The following is a 17,962-nucleotide window of genomic DNA, read 5'->3' as shown; positions in this document are numbered from 1 at the left end:
CAGAAAGCAAAGGGAGGAGGGAGTTTAACAATATGTTGAGTAGGTAAGGGTCTTCCTGAGGTCATTGTGTACCACTGCCAGCCATATCTAGCAACTGGCTCAATCTAAAAGTGCAATTATGTGTCTGCCATGAATGGGTCAATCACCTTCTCTCCCTTTGGAGGAGGACATGAGGACACACAGACAGTAACTAGAGCCAGAGCAGGTTGTCAAAGGTCCTTCCCAGAGAGCTAGGGGGTCCTGTTCCTGGTCTAGGGACAGGGCCGACCTCTCAGCCTACCTGGGAGTCACAAACCTGGACAGTAGCTCCTAGCCTGAAGAGACGCACATAAACCTCTGCCCCACCTGGCCGTGAGTGTTGGAGGGGAGCCATCCTAGCATTAGCAGAATTTCTTGTTCCACTGCCCCCCACCTACTCCCCACTATCCTCATACCCTGCCTGTGCCAGCAGTGAATCACAGAGTGCAACTGTCCTCCAATGGGCAACAAGTCAATTCCCACCTGGGGAGGAGAGAAAGAATGAGAGATTGGGGTGGGGGGGGGGGAGAGAGAGAGAGAAAGAAATTATCATGGACTAGAACTAGGGGAAAGACCAAGAGAGAAACAGAGACCTGTTATAGAGACTGACCTAAGAAAGACATAGGCCATATTTCAGACTGAGACTGCGGGAGAGGAAAAGGAAGAAGACTGGAAAGAGAGAAGGAGGAAGAAACAGCTCCTCAGGTAGTAACTGTGTCGAGATTGAGGGTTTCTTGGCACAGCCAGAGACAGCCCCATGTAGAAATCCTCCCAGGAGCCCTGACAGAGCTGCCAGGAATCCCTGGAAGAAGAGCCACACCTCCCACCCACCAACAACCGGGAAGGACAGCATCCACAGGTGCCCACCTCAGATGTGTGGGCTCCTTCAAGAGGCAGGTGGTGTGCATTCTCCTCCCTGATCCCATCACAGGGACTGCAAGCCTGGAGACTCAGCGCCTCCTCCTGCAGTGAGTATCCCCTGTTCCCCCCAGGTCTGCCCCTGCCCACCCTGCTCCCATCAATCTGCCTGGTGATGATTGGTGAGTCAGCAATTCTGGATGCCTCGCCAAGCCTAGCAGAGGAGGGCCTGACCTCCCCTCACCGTAATTATCTGTCTCATAAAAAATAGGCATTGAACTTCATAAAACCAATTAAGACTTCAGGGCCAGGGCACAGGAGCAAGCAGGAGTCCAGGCAGCACTGGCGACTGTGTGGGCCAACTCCAAGGGCAGAGCAGTACCTGACAGCTCCCTCCTCTCAGCCCCAGCCCCAGCCCTAAAGGCTGTTAAGCTCCTGCAGATGCAACAGAAGAGGCTGAGGTCAGACCCAAAGAAAAACCGGCTGACTGGCTGGCAGGGGCCACGAGCACTGGAATGGTTTCTTCCTTTTGTGACCAGCAGCCTAACGGAGCCTGGTTCTTCCCTCCATAGCCCTCTCTGGTTCCAGAAAACCTCAAGAGCTTCCCATCAAGTTACCAAGGCAACAACAGCCCAGCAAGATTCACAGTGATGATGAAGAGAGAGAGAGAGAGCAGAGACTGACAGCAGCCCCACGACAGGTTGCCAGGGTGGGAACACACATCTCAGAGTGAGCAAAGAGGCAGAGGCTTCAGGCCAGAGAAGCATCCCCTGCCTCCCTGTCCAGTCTGTTCCAGGACTTGTTTTCCTGCAGTTTGTGGGTTTACACAGCCCAGTCCCAGGTGGGTGAGAAGACAGGATCAAAGCTTCCCTCACTGTTGGGGCGGGGAGTGGCGGCGGCTCCTCCACAGCTTCCCAAAATGGCAGATGTTGCGGCTCCTGGCCCCAGTCTCTGCTTTTAAAATCCAGCGGGGGCTTCCCTGGTGGCGCAGTGGTTGAGAGTCTGCCTGCCAATGCAGGGGACACGGGTTCGAGCCCTGGTCTGGGAAGATCCCACATGCCGCGGAGCAACTAAGCCCGTGAGCCACAACTACTGAGCCTGCGCGTCTGGAGCCTCTGCTCCGCAACAAGAGAGGCCGCGATAGTGAGAGGCCCACGCACCGCGTTGAAGAGTGGCCCCCACTCGCCGCAACTGGAGAAAGCCCTCACACAGAAACGAAGACCCAACACAGCCAAAAATAAAAATAATAAATAAATAATAAATTAAAAATTAAAATTAAAAAAAAAATCCAGCGGGACTCTCTTTCATAACCACCTGCTCTCTGCATGAGAGAGGCAGTGCTGTTAAGGGATCATGAGCATGGGCTGCTTTGGAATCAGACAGACGTGGGTTGACTCTTGGCTTGGTCACTTTCTAAGACTCTGTGACCTTGGGCAAGTCATTTCTCTCTCAGTCTCAGTTTCCTTGGCTGAAAATGGGGATAACATGATAAATTCCCAGGACTTAATAATATCATACATATAATGTGCTTGTGCAAGGACTGGTACTGGGTCAGTTTTTAAAAAAATTTTAGCTGTTAAAATTTTATCCTTATTATTAGTATTTTAATTTTTATTATAAATGTGTGCCTTCATATACTCATCTGTAAAATAGGAATCATGATTCAGTGGGTTGAAGATTAAACAAGATAAAGCATGTGAAATGCTTAGAACAATATCTTCCCCATAGAAAATGCCTAATGAATTGAAGCTGTTCTTATTAGGATTTCTACATCTCCTTTCCCCTTCCCCCGACCCCGGGCCTTCAGATTATGTACCTGGAAGCTATCCCTGAGCTGGCTGAAACTCCTAGTTCCCTAAATAGTATTGGCTGTGAAAATGAGGCTTCTGGAATTGTGGTGAACTTCTAACTCACTTCTGGACCAAAAATAAGCCTTTGACTTCTGTACTCCCTCACTTCCGTCTCAGGAGCCTTAGGTTGATGTCCAGCTAGATCAGTATCCTGGAGGAAAGGGGTAAATGGTCATTTAGAATGGAAAAATGTTTTGTCCCTACACAGAGGGTCAGGTGCCAAGCTGGAGGAGGGGACACAAGAGAATGGATGAGAGACCACATGGGTGGAGCTACAGTGCCTCTCGTTCCTGTCTTTTTTTGGTCCATCTGAGGCCTCATTTCCATAAGGAGATCTCAGATATGGCAAGCAACTGCAGACTGCTCCCAATCCCTCACCATCTTCCTCTCTGGAAACACCAACACTCCTCCAGGGCCTAGTCACACTTCTGACCTTTGAGATCCATGAATAGGCTGGTTTGTGATGCAGTCTTCCTCATACTCAGCCCTTTCCACACATCTGTACCTCACTGGTCCAATCGCACACGAACTACATGGGAGGGTGTCCCAGGGTCTCCAGGGTATGCCACAAGCTAAAACCTAGGCTACAACTGCAGCTGGAAGAACTTAGGTGAAACCTCAGAAAAATGTCTTGGTTAAAGGAGCTGGGAGACACAGGGAAAAGGCTACAGGTCAGCTATGGAATTCACCTCTGCAGATTTTCAGCTGGAGAAGGCCCAGTCCCTAACCTCTACTGCCCTAGAGAGCTTGAGAGTTGATACCTCAGTGGGGGGCAGGTGGGGCTAGGGCTGTCAGGATGCTCAAGACATTGGAGCCAAGGCCTCCAACCCTGGGTTTCTTTCCATTCCGCTAACCCTTCTCTCCTCCATAGCTTGGAGGACTGCTGCCTTAATGTTTACAGCAAACCTGAGGCCCTGTGGGATGAGGTGGTTTCTGCAGAGCCAGACTCTAGGGACAACCAATAATTTTGGGTTCTGAAGTGAGAGATCAGTTCTGAGGATGACTCGAACATGTACTCCACCAGAATAAGTTCACAGATTTGAACCTGTGCCCTCAGCTCTGCTAGCAACAATACCTTTGTCTCCAGCTCAGAGATCCCGTCCTGCGCACCAGTCACTATACACTGGCCTCCTCCCGATTCTTTGGACAGAGAGAACTCCTGATACAGGCGTTTTACCATCCCTGTGCCCATAAGTCAATACTCACACAGGCTCTGTTACTGGAGAGGAGGGATTCCTGAGGGTTGGTGGCTTTGGGATGACTGGGTAGGGGATGAGGAAGTCTGAGGGAGACAACTGGAGAGAAAGCAGGAGTGGGGGGCCTTGGGAAGTCTTCTCTTAGGGGCTTTCCCTCAGGGCAGCTGCTGCCCAGAAAGCCCCAGCTGGGTCAGCTACAGGTCAGGAATGAGCCACAACCCACCGACCTGCTCAGCACTCCCTGCTGCACCCCATCCCCATCAGACTCCCAGACAGGTCCAGGAATAGTCACAGAGGACTGTGTTAGGTCTGGGAAAAAGAGAAAAAGCCTCTCCCTACCCCCTGCCATGATGAAGAACCTAGTGGGCAGGGCATGGGTATTAGCAACACAGATTAATCTGGAAGGCATTCTGAAGAAAATTTAGCTCCCCAAAGACAGCTAAACCAGCGTTAGCTGTTAGGGAATAGCAAGGGGCCAGGAGTTACACTGTCTCCAAACTGGGCCCACCTGGTCTTGGCCGTGGCTCCCAGATAGAGACCTACCCTACTAACTGATCTCCCAGAGGCAGAAGTCAGGTTTCTTTCAGCCCAAGGAGTCTCAGGCACAGTTAAGAAAAGCGATTTTTCTCTCAAGTCTCTGTCTCTGCCTGCTAGAAAAAGATTGCTTCCAACTCTCAAAGGGTCTCCCCTGCTCACCCTCAGAATGACAGGTGGACAGACAAAATTTCTAATGTTCTCAGAGTCCAGGCTGAAGGTGGCCCCACAGAATCCTCTCCTAGGATGACCCAGGAGTGCCCCCTGCTGTCTGGCTTGTCTGAAGCCAGTCGGGAGTGGAGGAAGGAAGGAGTGAAAGCCAATTCTAGTTGCTCCAACAGAAGGGGCCACGCTTTATGCTGCCCCCTTTACTCACTGCCAGAGCGTGAATCAGAGCTGGATTTCCCCAGGGGTCACTGAGGAGGGGAACGTCCAGAGAGCAGTCGACCTGGGAGAAGGACAACACACTGGGGCCCTGTAGCCTGGCCTCTGGGCACATGCCCAGAGCTCAGAGGAGGGCTGTCCAGTCTGTAGATGTCCCTGGCTTTAGGAGGAAAGTCACATATCACATAGCAAAATCAGCCGCCTCCTCTGAGCCTCGGAGAGAAGAGGTTGTGCCACATTCAGTGAATCACCTCAGTGAGTGAGTGGTGGAAGATCTGCCAACCTCGGGGAGCACAGGAGAGACCCCGCTTCTCCCCAGCAACTCCCTTAGGTGCCAGGGAGACATGACCAAATTTACCATTGATAATACAGATAATAATAGCTGTTTCCAAAAGCACCTTCAGCTCCACATCTGTAAGCTCAGGAGAGACTAGAAGATTCTTCAGGTCTCTTTAGCTCCACCATTCTATGAGTCTATAGGGTTCCACAGCCCCCCACCTCCACCCCTAGTGGCTGCCTTCTGTCCTGACCACCCACTACTCCCCACTCCTAGTTCTTTCTTTAACCTGATTTAAATCCATCTTGCTGCATCCTAAATAGTGGCAGCTAGAAGGGAGGGTCTTCTTCCAACACTTCCCATTTTCAAGATCAGAGACAGTGAGGGAGGGGGGAAAAGAGACAGAACACCGAGAAACCTAGAGAAGAGAAAGGAGTAAAATAAGGGGTAGAGAGATGACCAGCTAAGACCCAAGTAAATATCTGAGAAGCCATCTGACTGGCTAGAGAGGTAGGGAACGAGCCTCAGCACTGTCTCTAGTCATTCTCCCTGTAAGCATTTCATAGCGGCATCTCTGCGCTCCCACTAAATGTAGGCGTGAGTGTGCATCCACACGTACACACATGTGTGCTTAGATTGTGGGGAAGGCCTGGCTGGCTGTGGGGCTGTAGCAGGGCAGCAGTCCTTTCCTGGTCAGAGACTTCTGCCCTACCTGCATAATTATCTTCCCCTTTTCACAGCCCCCCTCCCAGCCTCCAAGCCTTCTAGCACTAGGCCTCTGTGCTTTCAAAACAGCTCCCTGTCTGAGTGCTACCTCCAGGAAGTGCTGAGCTGGTCGAATGGGGGGATGGAAGGGAGGAGAGCCAGTCCTCTTCCCTCCAGAGCATGACCCCATCAGACAACCTCCCTTTACCTCCCCTCCCCTCTACCTCTTTCATCACTGCCACCTGACAGCTGCGAAAACAGCCCTCCTCACCCTGAGGAGTGGACTGCAGAGGATATGCCTACTTCCCAGCTGGGGGTGGGGGTGGGTCTGGGGCAGCAACATTCCCAGCAGTGCCTACACAGCAGTGCCCTCTGCCTCCCTTCTCCCATAATTAAAGAAACAAAAGGGAAAGACCTCCCAGCCAACCCTTACAACCACTTTGCAGTCACCCCACCTTCCCCAAATCCCTGTCCAGCCTGCCCCCAACTCTGCCTTCCAAAGGTAGCCTGTATTTCTCAGACCTTAGAAAGTCACACAGGGATATCTCACCCTGAAAGACAGATCTGCTCTTGGAATGCAGGGAGACAGTGATGAATTCGCCCACACACTAGCAACCTACTTCCGTTAACTACTGTGTCCAAATAATTTCTTTAAATCACCAAAGGTGAGGCTGGGGGAGGGGAAGGCAAGTCTGTGACATCAATCTTCAGTGGGGATTCCTCCTCCAAACCTGGCCAGGGCCAGGCAGGAGAAAAACTCTGCACACACATACTCTGGGGACTTCTGGGGCAAAGTGAAGGAAATGAGACCCACCCCCACCACGGCACCCCACAGCGCCTCCTGTGACCTCAGTTATCTTCAAGCCAGCCCACTCCCTTGGGTCCTTGGAAAAACAACACAGATATGGGTTTAAGCACCCCTTCCTGGAGGTTTCAGGGCTCTGGCTGCTCCCGGACAGGGTGGGGCCGCTCCTCAGAGCATCCTGACCCCTCAGGCAGACAAGAGAGCGTCCCCTGTGTGATCAGCATCCAGGGGCACCCAAAAGGGCAGGGCATGAGAATGATAACTAAGATCTGTACTGCAGTTCCCAGTTTACTCATTCCTTCTCAAATTACCCTACTTAATGCCCTCATTTTACAGTTGAGGAAGTAAAGACTCATAGGAGTTGACGTGCCCAAAGCTACCAGCTAGAAAAGGGACAGATCTGAATCAAGCACTGGTCTTCTACCTCTAGAGTCTGCTTCAGGGGACTTCCCTGGCGGTCCAGCGGTTAAGACTCTGTGCTTCCACTGCAGGGGGTGCAGGTTCGATCCCTGGTTGGGGAACTAAGATCTCACGTGCCACGCAGTGCGGCCAAATAAAATAAAATAAAATAAAGTCTGCTTCAGGAAGATCATGTCCTGGTAGGGTAGGAGGCCAGGAAACAGGTAACATTTCAGTTGCTAAGTATGTCCACCTACCCTTGGCTCTGGAACACAGTATCATCAGCTCAAAACTACAGTTCTAGCCCCTGCCCTGCTTACACTGCCTGCCTCCAAGCCAGTCTCCAGCTGGATGTTTGTACATCTTGGGGATGGGCCAGGTGGGGCCCAGGAGGCAGAAGGGACAAAGAAGGGAAATGCTGACATTTCTCCAGGGCCCAGGAGCAGTAGAGGGTATGAGAACTGGGCAGATGGACCTGAACAGGCCATGTGGGAAAGCTGGGCTACGGGATAAGTATGGACACAACGTGGCCTGGCTAAAACATGGCTTTGCCCAATTGGCGACCTGAGCGTTTCTCCCTTCCTCCATTCTCCCCAAGCCTCTCCAAACTGCCTGCTTCAGATGTGATTCTTTCCAAATGGGCTCCCCTCCCCCACAAAGGGCTGGCATGTGGAGGGATGTTGTGGACTGATTACTGACATTGCAGCCTTCTTCCAGCAGCAGCAGGCTGGGGAGCTGGCAGCCCAGACCACAACAGGAGCAGCTTGTGATGGTCTGTTCCAGCAGATTGGAGAGGGTTCCCCATGGCTTAGACCTGAGGCTGAAAAAGCGGGAAAGAGGAGGCCTGCAAGCTCTTGGCCAACCAGCCTGCTTATTGGTGGCTTAAAATACAGGTGCCCATATGGGCTCTCCCTGCCTGGAGGGAGAAAAGTCAGCATTATCCAGCCCTGTGATTCTGATGGCTGTTGAGGCTCAGTGTTGGGGTCCCCCTTAGAGGTGCTCAACCTCTCCCAGGCCCTGGAGTTCCCAGAAATGAGGGGAGGGCAAGCAGGAACCAGTCACTGGCACTTGCTGGCTCCCTCCATGCCTCTTAATAGTAGAAACTCATCTCTTCTCTCAAGTATTTCATTGAAGGGGGTAGTTGGGGTGGGGGAGAGAATATCTTTCCGTCTCAGGGCCTTATGGAACTGCCAGTAGTTTGAGTTATCTAGTCGGATCAAATGCATCATGAGATGTCAAGAGAGCAAGAGACAAATACTTTGAGATGGGCTTCAAGGCATGGCCTCCTCTCTGTGATTATCTGGTTACCCTTAAATGAGGGCACTACAAATATACGCTCTGTAGATCAAAGCCACAGAACACAAATTCTTTAAGAGCAGCGGCAGAGGGACTTCCCTGGTGGTCCAGTGGCTAAGACCCCACGCTCCCAATGCAGGGGGCCCAGGTTCGATCCCTGGTCAGGGAACTGGATCCCACATGCTGCAACTAAGAGATCACATGCCACAACTAAAGATCCCTCATGCCGCAAAGAAGATCCCACGTGCTACAACTCAGACCCGGCACAGCCAAATAAATAAATAAATATTTAAAAAAGAAAAAAAAAAGAGCAGCTGCAGAAATAGTAGCCAGCACAGAACTGCAGGGTCTTTTAGAGTTAAATGGTCCTCAGGGATTCCCCAGATTCCAGGCCAAAGGCCCTCATCACCTATCTGGTGACAGAACAAATAGGCTTTTGGATTTTGAAGGGGGAAGCAGGTGATGCAGGAGAGAGACTTTCATGCACAGAGGTGCTCAACAAATTTTGGATGAGGGTCACTGGTACAGGAATATGCTTCCAGAGAAGCTCACTGTATTCTAATGCAGGAGAGAGAAGGCTGGAGTGGGGGCGGGGGGGGGGGGGCAGGTGTCTTCTTATTTCAGCCAAGGTGACCAAGGGGCCTAATCTGGCATCTCTACCAAAATGGAGGTAGGAAGACAGGTTACCATGAACTGGATGGGCCTGCTACACTGGCGTGAATCATTCTCAGGACACCTCTGAGCCTATCTAGGCCCTGATCTTTGTCTAGATGATTCTCTCTAGCTGAGGCTGGGAAGCTGGTGCAGACACTCACGACCTTACTCTTCACAGCGCAGCCATTAAGGAGCCTGATTAGCCGAGCCCCATGCTGGGCTGCTAATGGGTTGGGGACATTAAGCATAAATGGTTTCCCAGTCATGGGCATGAGCAAAGCCCAGGAAGAAACAAATATTTTAATCTCAAAGAAACAGAAATCTAGGGGGGGAGGGGGTTCCCTCTGCTTACTCTGCATCTATTGTTCTCCAATCCTCCACCTGCAACAGTTTCTGCAACTCTCAGATCCAGGGATTCCCTGCCTGAGGAGGGCCTCCCCCGACCTCCATGCATGGCAGGGGGTGGGGGTGGGGGGGAACCAGATCTGCATGCACCCAGACATATGGGAGTAGAGGAGATTGTCAAGGATTCACAGGGAGGGTGATTCCTGGGACTGGGACTGCCTTGGCCAATAACCCTGATAATCAGGAAATCCTTGACATCTAATTTAATCTTGTGATAACTCAAGGCCCACTTCCTGGTAGCTGGGGAATTAGGGGAAAGGACTGGAGTGGAAGGTCAGGGATAGGACACCTTTAGACCCAAATTAGTTGCTCTAAGCCAGCGGTTTTCCCAGTGTGTTTGGGACCAGCAGCTGGGAACTTGCTATGAACGTAAATTCTCAGGCCCTACCCCAGACCTACTGAATTAGTAAATTCTGGCTGTGACAACCTGCAATCTTATTTTAACAAGCCCTCCAGGTAGTTCCAATGCTTGTTTAAGTTTAAGAGCCACTGCTCTTGGCTCTACCTCTCAGATGGAAGGGAAATGTCAAGAGAAGGGAGAATTAGGGGGGGATGCAACAAGCAGCCTCATCCAAAGGGGAAAAAAAAAAAAGGAACTTTCCCAATGTGGAAATCCAAAGCTAGGCCTCAGAGGAGTCCTCTGATCTTCTTGGACTATAAATGTCAGAACAGTGTCTAAGTGGCCCTGCACAGAGGAGTCTGGGGAAAATAACCAACCCTGACCTTTTGCATTTTGCCCAGAGCAGGAAAGGATAATGGTAATTTATCTCCTGCTCAGCTTTTCTGAGCTACCTTTCCCTTCAGCTGGGCCCCCCTAAAACTCCCATCCCTCCACTCCATCTCCCTAGCCCTTTGGCTACCTGCTGTGTCTTATGTCTTTTCCCCTCATCAGAACTATTTCAAACTATTTCTTAAGCAGACCAGCAGTGAGTAAGGCCCTACTCCATAAAGAGTAAGAGACAGAAGCCCATCATAACCTAAAACTATAATCTATACTAAGGCAGCCTTTCTTCCTACCCACCCCTCTCCCCCTACCTAGGCCACACCAGTTCACAGTGCTGCCATAAAGAAAGAGAGGAATCACTCTTTTCCTGATCTTTTATACTGCACCTGAATGGCCAGACTTGCAAAAAAAAAAAAAAAAAAGGACAAAATTTAAGCTCTTAACCAACCTGTAAGTTTCCTGAGGGCCAGTACTAATCTATAGTACTTATTCTCCTTTTATATCCACCATAGTAAATACCTAACGCACTAGCTGCCTAATGAATATTTGATAAACTGAACTGAAGGGAGTGCCCAGAAGCAAGAAACTAATTAGTCTCTGTTTCCAAAATGGAACCACCACAGAGATCAAGAAATGGGTCCTCCCTGAAAGGATTAGGAAAGAAGCCCCATCCTGCCACCTTTGATCCCAGGCACTGCCATCTTCATCCATTCATTCAATCATTCAACAAGAATTTATAGCACACCTGCTATATGTGGACCATAGATCTTATGGCCTAGTGGGGAGAAACATATATTTCAGGTGGTGTTAATTGTCTTGGAAAAAAACCAAAGTAGGTAAGGAGGCTAGGGATGGTGGGAATAGGGGTTAAGAAAAGCTATTCTGAGGAGGTAGCATTTGAGCAGATACCTGAAGGAAGTGAAGGAGCTAGACTTGCAGCTATCTGAGGGGACAGCGTCCCAGGCAGAGGGAATAGCAATGCAAAAGCCCTGCAGTGGGGGCATTTTGCAAGGAGTCCAGCATTCCTGGAGTGAAGTAAACAATGGGGAGATCGTAGGAGATAAGATCAGAGAGAGAATGGTGCTCAAATTACATAGGACCTTGTAGACTATGGTAAGGATTTTAGAATTCATTCCTAGTTGAGAGAGAAGTGATTAGAAAGTTCTGCACAGAGGAGTGACATGTTCTGATTTTACAAGACTACTCTGGCTTCTGTGTTGAGAACAACCTGTAGGGAGTAGAGCAGAAGCAGGAAAACCACTTAGGAGCTATGGCAGAGCCCACTTATTTTCCCCCAAAATTCAGTCTCTCCTTCCACATTTTAGCTTGGCACAATGCTGCTCAGAAAAAGGACTACATTTCCCAAGCCCCCTTGCAGCTAAGTGTGGCCATGTGACAAAATGCTGACAGATGGGATGTGAGCAGAGGGATATCTGCAACTTTCAGGTCATGTTCTTATAGGAAGGGGCCTGCCATCCACTTCTTCCTTTTCCCCTATCCATGGACTGGAATCTCATGGACATGAAAGTGGCAGCTGGAGCAGCTATCTTAGGCCACAAAATGGAAGTTATATGTTGAAGATGACAGAGCAGCAAGCCACGAGAAGCTAAGATCCCTGACATTATGGAGTGACTGTATCAAGCCCAGACCACTTATGCACAGGTTCATACTTGAGAAAGAAGTAATCTATCTTGTACAAAACACTATATTTTGGAGACTCTGATGTAGCAGCCTATTCTAAATTGTAACCAATTCAGAGGTGACTGCAACTGCCTAGGCAAGTAATGATGGTGGCTCTGATGAGGGTGGGAATGGTGTAACTGGAGATAAGTGACCAGATTCTAGAGATAACCTAAAGGGTAGAACTGACAACATTTTCTGAGGAATTAGATAAGGAGGCGTGAAAGAGAGAGAGGATCCAGGAATGACACCAAAGTTTGGTATCTGGTAGAGTTGCATTTATTGCCGTGGAGAAGACTGGGGGACAGTGAGTCTGAGTGGGCTATGAGCAACACTCACAGGGAGATGTCGAGCAGCAGCTGGATATGAGTCTACCGTTCAGCGGAGATGTAGGGGCTGAAGATATCCATTTGGGAGTCATTAACACGTAGCTGACTTTAATGTCCTAAGATAGATGGGATTACCTAGGGAGAGTGGAGAAACAACAAAGGTGTGATGACAGTCCTAGGGCATCAGAGATGGGGGAAATGAGGAGCCAGCACAGGAAACTGAGGAGGTGGAGGAGAAATGAGAGAGGAGTGTCTGGGAAGCCAAAGGAAGAGGATGTTTTAAGAAGAAACGAGCGGGACTTCCTTGGTGGAGCAGTGGTTAAGAATCCACCTGCCAATGCAGGGAACACAGGTTTGATCCCTGGTCCGGGAAGATCCACATGCCACAGAGCAACTAAGCCCTTGCACCACAACTACTGAGCCTGCAGTCTAGAGCCCGCGAGCCACAACTACTGAGCCTGTGTGCTGCAACTACTGAAGCCCGCACACCTAGAGCCTGTGCTCTGCAACAAAAGAAGCCACCACAATGAGAAGCCCGCGCACAGCAACAGAGTAGCCCCGGCTCGCCACAACTAGAGAAAGCCCATGTGCAGCAACAAAGACCCAACGCAGGGGCTTCCCTGGTGGCTCAGTGGTTAAGAATCCGCCGCCAATGCAGGGGACATGGGTTCGAGCCCTGGTCTGGGAAGATTTCACATGCTGTGGAGCAACTAAGGCCACGCACCACAACTACTGAGCCTGTGCTCTAAAGCCCGCGAGCCACAACTACTGAAGCCCGCACACCTAGAGCCTGTGCTCTGCAACAAGAGAAGCCACTGCGTTGAGTAGCCCACGCACCACAACAAAGAGTAGCCCCCGCTCAACACAACTAGAGAAAGCCCGTGCAGCAACGAAGACCCAACACAGCCATAAATAAATAAATAAACAAACAAATAAATAAATAAATAAAAAGACCCAATGCAGCCAAAATAAGTAAATAAATAAATCTTTAAAAAAAAAAAGAAGAAGAAGAAACGAGCAACCATCCGTGTCAGATGTTGCTGCTAGGATGAGTAAGAGGAGGACTAAGAGATCCCGCTGAAATGAGAAGCCACCAGTGACATTGACAAGAGAATTTTCAGGGGAGCATTGAGGACAAGAGAGAATGAAAAGAGAGGAATTGGAGACAACTCTCAATTCCCATCAGGTAGAAATCATTCCAGCAATCTGACTTCCACCCTTCCTATCACAGTCCCAAGCATTCTGAAGGACAGGAGGGCACCCAGCCACTGAAACTTAACCAGCTCCCCTTCCCCACATGTCTGAATGACCCTGCAGTCTCTCCTCTCCCAGCTTCCCAGGCCTCCCTGCAGCTATACCTCTGCCCTGCTGGCTCCCAAGGCCGCTTTCAAGGACTGCCTGGGCAGGCTAGGCAGCCAGGCCTGACACTCCTGGATCATAATTAGTGCTGCTGCTAACGATGTTTGGCCCCTGTGGAACAGCAACCTGGGAAATTCTGATACTTCCAATTTTCCCCCTCAGTGCTTTCCCGGATGCAATTTCCCCGCCAGCGCCTGTGCTCCAGCCCTGGGCCCTGGCTGCCTCCTCACCAGGGAAAATTAAAGAGGTGCCTCAGATGCCATTCCAGAAGGCCTAATCAGTTACCTGAAGTCATCTCCTGGTCATTATCACAGCATTATCATATTAACACACGTGCAACTTTGGGGGAGGCAGGGAGGTTACTGTGAGGAAGGGGTGGGGGCACCAGCCCAGCTCCACACAGCACACAATGAGCATCGCAAGTGGTGTGATCAGAAAACTGATGGCTACAGAGAAAGGAGCCCTCCCAGAAAGCTCTGGAATTTCCAACAGAGATGCAGATCAACCACCCACTCTCTCTGGTGCTCCTCTCCAGGGCAGAGAGCCTCAGCAGTCAGAGCACTGGACACTGCCCGGTAGCCTAGCATCTTGAGGCTGGGCCTGGTCAAGTCTCAAACCCAGTCCTCCTCTGCCTCAGCAGCTTCAAGTCTTGGCCTCTTGCCCTAGAAAGTGCATAGCTGTGTCCTGACTTCCCAAGTCTGGGGACTTTACTTCATTGCCCTGATGGGCCTCCAGCTCTCTAGGGCAGGGGCTGTGGTGGGCCCCATGCCTCATGGTCTTGGAGGAGAGGCCAGAGGGTTGCCTTGGGTTAAGGGCACCAGGAGTTACTGGACCTTGGCTTCTGCCACAGGGGATGAAAATGGAAACCAGCATCTACAAAGCACTTGCTAATGGGAGACCAATTTAAAGCCTTTTTTTTTTTAATGTAAAGTGTACATGACATAAAATTTACCATTTTAACCATTTTTTTTTTTTTAAAGGGAACGCTATTTGTTTATTTATTTATTTTGGCTGTGTTGGGTCTTCGCCTCTGTGCGAGGGCTTTCTCCAGTTGCGGCGAGCGGGGGCCACTCTTCATCGCGGTGCGTGGGCCTCTCACTGTCGCGGCCTCTCTTGTTGCGGAGCACAGGCTCCAGACGCACAGGCTCAGTAGTTGTGGCTCACGGGCCCAGCCTCTCCGCGGCATGTGGGATCGTTCCCAGACCGGGGCTCGAACCCGTGTCCCCTGCACTGGCAGGCAGACTCTCAACCACTGCGCCACCAGGGAAGCCCCCATTTTAACCATTTTTAAATGTACAGTTCTGTGGCATTAAGTACATTCACATTGTTGTGCAACCATCACTACCATCCCTCTCCAGAGCATTTTCATCTTACCCAACTCAAACACTGTACCTATCAAACACTAACTCCCCCAGTGTAGGGTCTTGCATGTTTATCTCATAATCCTTATTGCGAGGTAGGACTTTTCTCCATTTCTGCCAATGAGGATACAAGAACAGACTGGGAAAGTAGTGCTGCCCTTCCCAAGGACAGACAGGCAGGAAGAGGATTTGAATCCCAATCTGCCCAGTTCCAAAGCCTGTGCTCTCTGTAGTTCCTCACTCTGACCTGCCCAAAGTCTAGGGCCTTTATGGGAGCGGCATCACTGAGTGATGTCACTGATGACTAGTCACTTCACACATGATGTTGCACACCAAACTGTAACTGGCAGTGCAAGGGCCTCTAGCTAGCATGGTGCGTACTTCTCAGGAAGGAATCCCAAAGCAAGGCCAGCCGCTATTAATCAGTCTTTTGACCACCTCACAGCACCCAGCAGGAAAGTGTTCCTCACACATCCTTTTTTTTGGCCGCACTGCACGGCATGCGGACTCTTAGTTCCCCCACCAGGGATCGAACCTGCACCCCCAGCAGTGGAAGGGCAGAATCATAACCACCGGACCGCCAGGGAAGTCCCTCACACTTCCTTTTTTAACTTGGTACCTCTCTCCAAAGTTGACTATGTTCATTCCCATGGTGTTGGGCCCTTGAACTGCTCAGGGACTCCCCCTCTGCAGTGTGGAAAAATGAGACGAGTACAGGCTATGCAGTCAGATGAGCTTGGGTTCAGATTCTGACTCTGTCACTGTATAACCCTGTGAGTCCAGCTCTTATGGGAAAAGAGGACACCCCCCTCAAGTTAGCTCAAGCATATAAGGTTACTGTCAGATCATGAGGAGCCACATAGGGCCTCCAGGGGCAGGCACTGGAGCTGGGGAGGAGTCTAGATTCAAGGCTCCTCAGCAACTGGAGGTCATGGCTCTTCCTTGTCAGGCTCTACTCACTGTTAATGTGATTCAGCTGCACCGGGCAAGTTTGCTTCTCTTGCAGGCTCTGGTTGCTGCTGGGGAACTCTTTGCTTTAGGTTGAGGTTTCTAATAGAGGGAATCAGATTGGCTCAACTTATCTTTTTTCCACTGGACCATAAATTAGAGGTGACTGCCTAGCCCATGAACTGACTGACCTTGGGTCAGAACCTCCCTCTGGTTCAATCACCTAAGGGCGGAGGGGGATGGAAGTGGGTAAGTGGTAGTTTAAGACATTGGGGTGAGGGGTGTCATGTGGTATATGACATTGCCTGCAGCCAAGTTTTGACCAGTACAGAGTCACAAGGGGAATGTGGAGTGGGTGGATAAACAGACCTAATATACCATTCTGACTGTGTTGCTTACACTACCTCTCTGGGCCTCAGTTGTTTTCTCATCTAAACAAGCAGGAAAATAATTCCTACTTCATAGGGTTGTTGTAAAGACTAAATGAGAGAACAACAGTCAAAGTGCCTGGTCGTTGCTTAACAACACAGCAGGTGCTTAATAAACACTGTTTCCCTTCCCTCCTGTAGGAAGGACCACTTCCAGTTCTATATCGACCTCAGCTAAAAAAAACAAAAATAAAGAAAACAAAAAAACCCAAGATGGGGTTCTGTTTTCTACAGCAGATTGAAGTCTCCCTGAGGACAAACATTATGACTCATCCTCTTTTTGTTTCCCTCTTGGCACCTCCACTTGACATACTTTATTCTCTTCTGCTGAAATGAGCCTCCTAGCCAAGCACCTAGTGGGAGAGAGAGATGTGTCCTCCTTTACATTCCTGAAGGGCCAGAATTGCTAGCTAACTCTTTCCAAGAGCCATTGGCAGCATGAGTGATAGGGAGCAAAGAGGGCTTCTATGTCAAAAGGAAGATTGATGTGTCCCCACGCTTAGGAGGATGCTTTGATGGAAAGCCTCGCACAAGGCAGCATTTTTCTTTGAAATAAATGCTATGAGAGACAGTAAAAATAAAAATAGGTCTTTCCCCAACCCAGGGACCTGAGCAGACGACATTTTTCAGTGGTTAATCTATGCTCAAAGGAATTGTCCTAGGCCTCATTTGATCACTAACTCAGTAAATATTTATAAAATATCTGTTTTCTTGGAACTTACAGTCTCATCAAGGAGGGAATTTACAGTCTAACCAAATAATTCCACTCATGAATATATAAGTACAAACCATGATGAACACTGTGAAGGAAAGGATCATGTTTAAGGAGAGCATATACCAAAGAACCTAACCTCCCCTGATTGGGGAGTCAGACCATGTTAAAGATTTTTACCTTCATCCTGAGAGCAATGGAGGTCATTAAAGGGTTTAAGCAGAGTTTTGGCAGGATCAAATATGTGTTTTGAAAAGATCACTCAGCTACCATGAGGATAATGGATTGAAGGGAGACTGTTGTGGTAATTCCAGCAAGAGATAAGGGTGCCTCTAACTTCGGTAGTGGTGGTGGTGATAGAGAGAAGTTATGGACTAAAAAGATATTTAGGAGGTAAAATTAACAGGACTTGGTGATTGATTGGATATGGAGGGGGGCAAATGTGGTGAAAACAAGGATTCCAGCTTGTATAACCTGATGGAAGAAAACCAGGGAGAAGACCACAAGCAAAGTGTTAGGTTGCTTCAGGAGCCTTTGAGACATCCAACCGCCAAGGTTGACAGCTAGATACATGAGTCTCCAGCTCCAGGCAGGGGTCAGAGCTAGGGATAATAAGTGTGTGGGTCCTTTGTTCAAAAGCAGTTCAAAGGCAGTAGATGAGTTTGCCTAAGGAGAGAGCAGAGAGTGAGAAGAAAAGAGGACTTAGAGTCAAACCCTGAGGAACGTGGCCACAGGGTTTAGGGCAGTGGTTTTCCAAGTATGATCCATGGCCCACTGGGAGGTCCCCAAGACCCTAAAGGTCCATAAGGTCAAAACTATTTTCATAACACAGTTAAGACATTATTCTCCTTTTTCACTGTATTGACATTTGCACTGATGGTGCAAAAGCAATAGTGGGTAATATAGCTTGCACCTTGCAATGGCACTAAACTGTACAAGTAGTTCTTGTATTCTTCACTGCAGTAAAAAAATTTTTCACTTTAACTTAGGACTGTCCTTGATAAAACTGTAAACCCTATTAATTTTTACTAAATCTCAAC

General features: G+C 49.5%; 1 long non-coding RNA gene across 1 annotated transcript in view; it reads right to left on the bottom strand.

Moving 5' to 3' along the window:
- Positions 1-2,797: 2,797 nt before the first annotated feature.
- LOC118891858 overlaps positions 2,798-17,962 on the bottom strand; it is a 79,084-nt gene continuing 63,919 nt past the window's right edge. Inside the window, exon 3 of the long non-coding RNA XR_005019195.1 lies at positions 2,798-2,877. This is a non-coding gene — a long non-coding RNA (uncharacterized LOC118891858). The remainder of the gene's footprint in view (positions 2,878-17,962) is intronic.

The sequence above is a fragment of the Balaenoptera musculus genome, chromosome 3, assembly GCF_009873245.2.
Source record: "Balaenoptera musculus isolate JJ_BM4_2016_0621 chromosome 3, mBalMus1.pri.v3, whole genome shotgun sequence".
NCBI classification, from domain to species: Eukaryota; Metazoa; Chordata; class Mammalia; order Artiodactyla; family Balaenopteridae; genus Balaenoptera; species Balaenoptera musculus.
This window is presented reverse-complemented; position numbering and strand designations above follow the sequence as displayed.